Source organism: Myodes glareolus, chromosome 20, assembly GCF_982192425.1.
Source record: "Myodes glareolus chromosome 20, mMyoGla1.1, whole genome shotgun sequence".
Lineage (NCBI taxonomy): Eukaryota > Metazoa > Chordata > Mammalia > Rodentia > Cricetidae > Myodes > Myodes glareolus.
In genome coordinates, this window is record NC_142045.1 from 5,749,235 (window position 1) to 5,755,011 (window position 5,777).

Sequence of the window (5,777 nt, forward strand, 5' to 3'; positions counted from 1 at the left end):
GGAATGAGTATCTTGGCTCCATCACATTCTCCCTTTACCATGGGCCCGTAAACAACGGAACTACTGCCGAGGAAATTGGGGTTTCCTTTCGGGTTCTTAGTCTCAATAATAAAGGAATTTTGAGATAGACTGGGAAGGAAGCTCAAAGACAATTTTATTTGAGTTTGGGGAAAAAAAAAAAAAAGGTCAGGTAAGCTGCCGGGAGAAAAGAAATTAAAAAGAACAGACAGCCTGTTCCAGTTAGAGGTCTGTTGCTAATGAAACACCATGACCAAAAGCAACTTGAAGAGGAAAGGGTGTATTTGGCTTACACTTCAGCATAGCTGTTCATCACTGAAGGAAGTCAGAACAGGAACTCAAGCAGGGCAGGAACCTGGAGGCAGGAACTGCTGCAGAGGCCATGGAGGGGAGCTGCCTACCAACATACTCTCCATGACGTGCTCAGCTTCCTTTCTTATAGAACACAGGACCACTAGGCCAGTGGTTCTGTAAGACCGTCCCAGGCTCCACTTACAAGGGTGAGGGCTTCCCACAGCCATCACCCAGGACCTTGAGCCTAGGGATGGTACCACCCACAATGGGCAGGCCCCTCCCACAACAATCACTAAGAAAAGTGTTCTATAGTCTTACCTACAGCCCTGATTGTATGGAAACATTTTCTCAGTTGAGGTTTTTATCTCTCAAATGTTTCTAGCCTGTGTCAAGCTGGCATAAAACTAGCCAGCATGGGTCAAAGAAAGCACACCTGTTTGTCTATAGCAACTGATAGCAATGCAGTTGAGGCATAGGATGGGGGTCTCAGAGAAAGAGTAAGAATGCCCCGAGCATCTGTATAAGTATGCTTAATGTTTTGGCCAATTTATTTATGAAAAAGAAATAGAAGGAAGAAAAAAGAAAAGTTAGGCAAGCTAGGGTAGACCCAAACAAGGGAGAGGCATTTCTGGACAGAATAAGTACATTATCTCATTAAGGGGTAATTACTTTTTCCATATCCTTAGTGTGTCCTTCCATAAGTTGTATTTCCTGTGAGGTGTTTTCCTGGACAGTGATTGACAGGCCCAATGAAGTCAACTCAACAAAACCCTGATATCTCCACCCAAAGCTGTCCACGAGGGAATGATCCTTCCTCAATGGCCTCAAAGTCTCTTAATCCCTTTTCCAGAACTAAAATTAAATAACCAACCAAGCATGGGCCAGGGCAAGCAACAAACAGAAATTCTGACTAGCTTAGGCTAAAAAGGTGCTTACAGTCAGAGAGAAAATTGACAAACAGGCAGGAATTAGGGTGGTTCCATGGTCCAGATGGCGGAAGTCAGAGGAGGACTTCTTCAGGAGGCCACCACTAGATTATTTCAGGTTTGGTCCTCTTCAGTCCTTGTCATTCTGCTCAAGACCCAAATTTTGGGACAAGCTGTTTGAGGGAAAAGACCCTTAGTTTATTCTTCTACTTTCTGATTTGAATATGGCTTCAACACTAAGACCCAGCTATAAACTACAAGTTCCAGTCTCCCTTGCTGCCAAGTATAGCCAGAAAAGGATGTTCTTGCCAACCGGATAGGAGTCCAAGCGACACATAGCCATTTGCCAGCCTGCAAAGAAAGCCCTTGTCCATGTCCCCTTCCTCTGGCTGGATAGAAACAGCAATGCTGGGGCCATTGTAGAAGCCACATGTTGAGGAAGGCAGTGCAGATTTCTTGCCCAGATCCCTGTGTGGTTATATGAAACAGAGTCTATCTGTTGGTTCTGGATTCATTATCCTAAAGACAACCTTCTGTCCTGCTCAGACAGCACTGTGGGATGTCTTTACTGTGGCTACTGAGCATTCCCTTTGCTCAGAGAAATCTGTGGGCAACTTTCATCAGAAGAATTGGATGCTTGCAAGGAAAGCAAGGATGTTCATTACAGTCACTTCTACTGGCAATGGGATCCTTCTGCACCATCTATACCCAGTGTTAAGTGCCTTGTTTGGAAATCCCTTATCAGTAAACACCTCTTTCATGGCCGATCATACCCATGACTTGCCCAGAGTGTGGCAAGCGTGAACCTGCTCTCCTGCCCTTGCGGAAGCACTAAGCATAGATCCTCACTTAAGGGACAGCTAGGTTCATCCATGACTCATTAAAGATGAAGCGAGTTTGGTGGGTGTCTGTTCTCTTGTCTCTGTAACTGTCATCACTTGGTGACATAATCTGTCACACTGATTAGCACTTGCCCAGCCTCAGCAAGCACCATTCTGTGCTAACTACTCCTCTAAGAAGTAGCCGGTGCCAGGGAAATAAACAGCTCATTAGTTTGGGGGAGAGAACCATCAGCAGAGGCACGCATCTCTAATTTGTATTTTTATTTTGTGATTTATTTTCAATTAATCAGAAAGTGCTTATTGATCACCTTCTAGATGCCTAGCGCTGCTTTCATTCTGAGTAGAACAATGTGTTATTTTCAACATAGGCATTGCTTAAAAAAAAAGTTATTGAGTTTGTTTTTTAGCTAAAACACACATGCCCATACCCATTTGCTTGCTTTAACTCTCTGTTAATGGCAACTTTGTAATTCCCCTCCGGAAAGCAAAAGAGGAATGAGCTTTATTTGCGATAATTTCTTTCTAGAGTCAACCTTTTCTAGAATGTGCTTATTTTAATTTTGATGAATCTGCGAATATCCTTTCTTCTTCCTCCAATGCCCCACATTCCATTCCTGGGACAATTTCTGCACACATTCTGGTATCACACACATGTGCAAGTGACCCTCATTAGCTGTGTCGGCTGGTCGCTCAAATCTAGAATCTGTACTTGCTGAACTCTGGCTGCTTCTGTCTCTCAACGTGCAAATCTTTAGATCTGAGCCCTTGTGCATGACCCACAAATCTGGTCCTCATTTGAATGCTGGGAAAAAGAAAGTGGAGTTGGGAGAAGCCATGTAGCCCCACTGGAGACAGATGCCAGAACTTTACCTGGTAAGCCACAGCCTTGTGGTGATACACAGAATAATAGAAATGAGTTAAATTAAGATGTAAGAGCTAGCCAAGAAGAAGTTAGAGCTAATAGATCAAGCAGTAATTTTATTAATATAGTTTCTGTGTGATTATTTTGGGTCTGAGATGCTGGGCGGCCGGGAAACAAACAAGCAACCTCATACAACACAAGAGGAGTAGGGAGATGGGCCAAACATGTTTCCTCTCATCTGACAGCTGGACCTTGTCTCATTTCATGGAATCCTGATGATTTGTGGTACCTGTGAGCCCGCACTGCCCTTGGCTGGTTGGTAATCACGTGGGAGAAGGGGAGCCAATATCCCACGTAGTCTACTGTGAACAAACATCAGGGACTGCATAGAGACCATGAAAGGGAAGCTTAATCTGATGTCTATCCACAGCCCATGTCCCTTTGATCTCAGCTAGCCCAGTGCATAGGAGATAGCAATGTACATTTGCTAAGGAATGTTGGCTTCACTGGGCTCTCTATTCCTTTCTTTTCTTTATTTACCAAGCAATCACCTATAACAAGACTCTTTGGGTCACTTTCCTGCCCTTGTCAGTCCTCAGCAAGCCCAGTTCCCATGTGAACCCCCTACTCCAACTTCCACTGATTCAGAAGAAATGGTGCATCATAGAGGTGGTCCTTGTACATGGGAAGGGACTCTGAGAGACAAGATTTACCTACAAGTAAAGTAGCAATGTCTCCAACTTTTCCAAATTTTTTTGTAACATAAGGGTTGGTCCAGACCGAGGGCAATAGCAGGAAATGGTTGAATCTAGAACAAGAGAATTAAGCAAGTTGTTGTGTGTATTGGAGCGGACATAATACAGTTCTTTGCTTTAGGAGTGAGATGAGGTCATGCAGGAGACAGAATTTTCATTTTCTTTTTGTCCCATTTGCACAGTTTTAATCTGCACCTTTGAGGAGCATGGGGTGGACAGCACCACACTTGTGCTGTCTAGCTAATGTTGGTGTTTAAGGAGGCAATAGACCATGAGACAGTCAATGGCTGAAGGCTCTTTAAGGAAAAGATGCATAGATGAAGGTCTAAGATGGCATTTTGTGGGAGGTGCTGGTCTAGTAAGGGAATGAGGTATTCCAATGTTTTAAGTTGTGGTTTCCAAAGTGTGAGGAGAGACTGGGAAACAGGAATCATAGCCTGCTCCTGAGTTCCGTGATAAGAGTCTCGAGTCTTGTTTACGATCACTCTGTGGACAAAGCTCCCCACAGCTTGTTCAGAAGCATATCAGAAGAGGTACAAGAGAAGGACATGAGGTCTTGACTGTAAGGTCCCCTCAGCTTTATCCCCAGGGGTATGACTTGAGCAGAGCCAGTTGAAACAGAATGGCAGCATTAGAGCGTCCCAGGGAAGAATGCAGAGCGTGTGATCTACGGTTAACTTACCAAAGCCAGATAAGCAATGAGGCTGGGCTGGAAGTGATTCTTTGAATGCAGGACCAAAAGCCACGTACTGCAGACCGACAGCAGAACTTAAAGAGATAGGATAGGGAGAGGAAAAACTACCAAAGACCCATGGGCCTTCCTGCCAACTACCAAACCTAGTCTGGGGACTAAAACATTAAAACCCTGAGCAGCAGAAGCTGCAAGCCACCCAAGCAAAGGGTTGGAGGTGGGGGTCTTTTCCTGCAGACACTGCCAAGCTTTGTTGACATTTCAGAGGGTCCCTCTTAAGTGTTGCTCCTCTCCCTGCCCCCTTCCCTTTTCCTTCCCTCCCCCTCCTTCTCCTTTCTATTACACCCTGCATACTTATAGAGAAGAGAAGGGCAGAATCACTTACCTACAGAATGAACTTGGAGCTGTAGCAGCGGCCTGATAAATTAGGAGCGAAATCACTCCAAACATCCACTGATAAGGTATCGGAGGCCCGAAAGCAGCCGAGAGCCCTGGGAACCTCTCAGACGCTCCCCAAGTAGCTAGGTAATCAAGACAGACTAAGTGGGAAGCCACGGGCTTTGCTCCTCCTCCACCAGTGGGGAAAGTATCTGATTCTGCCCCTGTGCCGGGACTCAAGTACTCACACGGCTTCAGTGGCCCCTGGAGCTGGGTGCTGACAAACACAAGGTTCCATTCTCCTGGTCAACTTTTCTTGTCTTTTCAAGAACGTTATATTGGCTTAATTATCTTAACTGGAAAAATAGAAAGGGTAGCTGCTGGTTGCTGCTCTCCCACCCACCGCCTATAGAGCCATCAGGCTAAAGGAACAGACATCAACCTTGGGTGTTTAAACACTTGCTGTCTCAGAGAGGCTGTCACATTTGGGTTTGGGCAGGGAGCTCTCCCCCTTCTAGGGAGGGATGGTTAACATAGTTGACGTCCATTCATTCTTTCTGTACTTCCTTCATGGAAAGCCCACCCCATGGCTTTCTGGGAGTCAAAAGAGCACTAGAGTGCCCACAATTTGCTGCTGGAGGAAAAGAATGGCTTTTTGCATAATTCTGAGAGCAAGCAACACGGCTCCCCACCACGTCATGGAAAATTCCGAGATATACAGTGCGTAAAATGAATAGCGGTCCCAGCAAGCGAGCGTCGATAAGGAGGTGTGTGGCATTTTGCTGCAGTCTCCTGCCTGGAAGCCACATAAAAGCCCAGTTTGCCCTGTGTGGCAGCATTTTTCCTGTCTACAAATGCTAGTTGTGTGAAAGTGGTGTGCTATAGGGGAGCATCGTATCTGCCAATAACAGGAATCGTATGAGATTTCTGAGAGATTGGTGAACAACAGGGGATGGAACAGAGGTGGCTTTGGGAGTTCGTGTATTGGCTTGAGATTTTGGACACAGCTCT

At 45.5% G+C, this 5,777-nt stretch overlaps 1 long non-coding RNA gene across 1 annotated transcript; it reads right to left on the reverse strand.

Moving 5' to 3' along the window:
• Positions 1–3,518: 3,518 nt before the first annotated feature.
• On the reverse strand, positions 3,519–5,392 carry LOC146890119 (uncharacterized). The gene is made up of 3 exons (XR_015735717.1): positions 4,774–5,392; positions 4,380–4,465; positions 3,519–3,750 (listed from the first exon to the last, which is right to left on the reverse strand). It is a non-coding gene; the product is annotated as an uncharacterized LOC146890119 (long non-coding RNA).
• Positions 5,393–5,777: the final 385 nt, after the last annotated feature.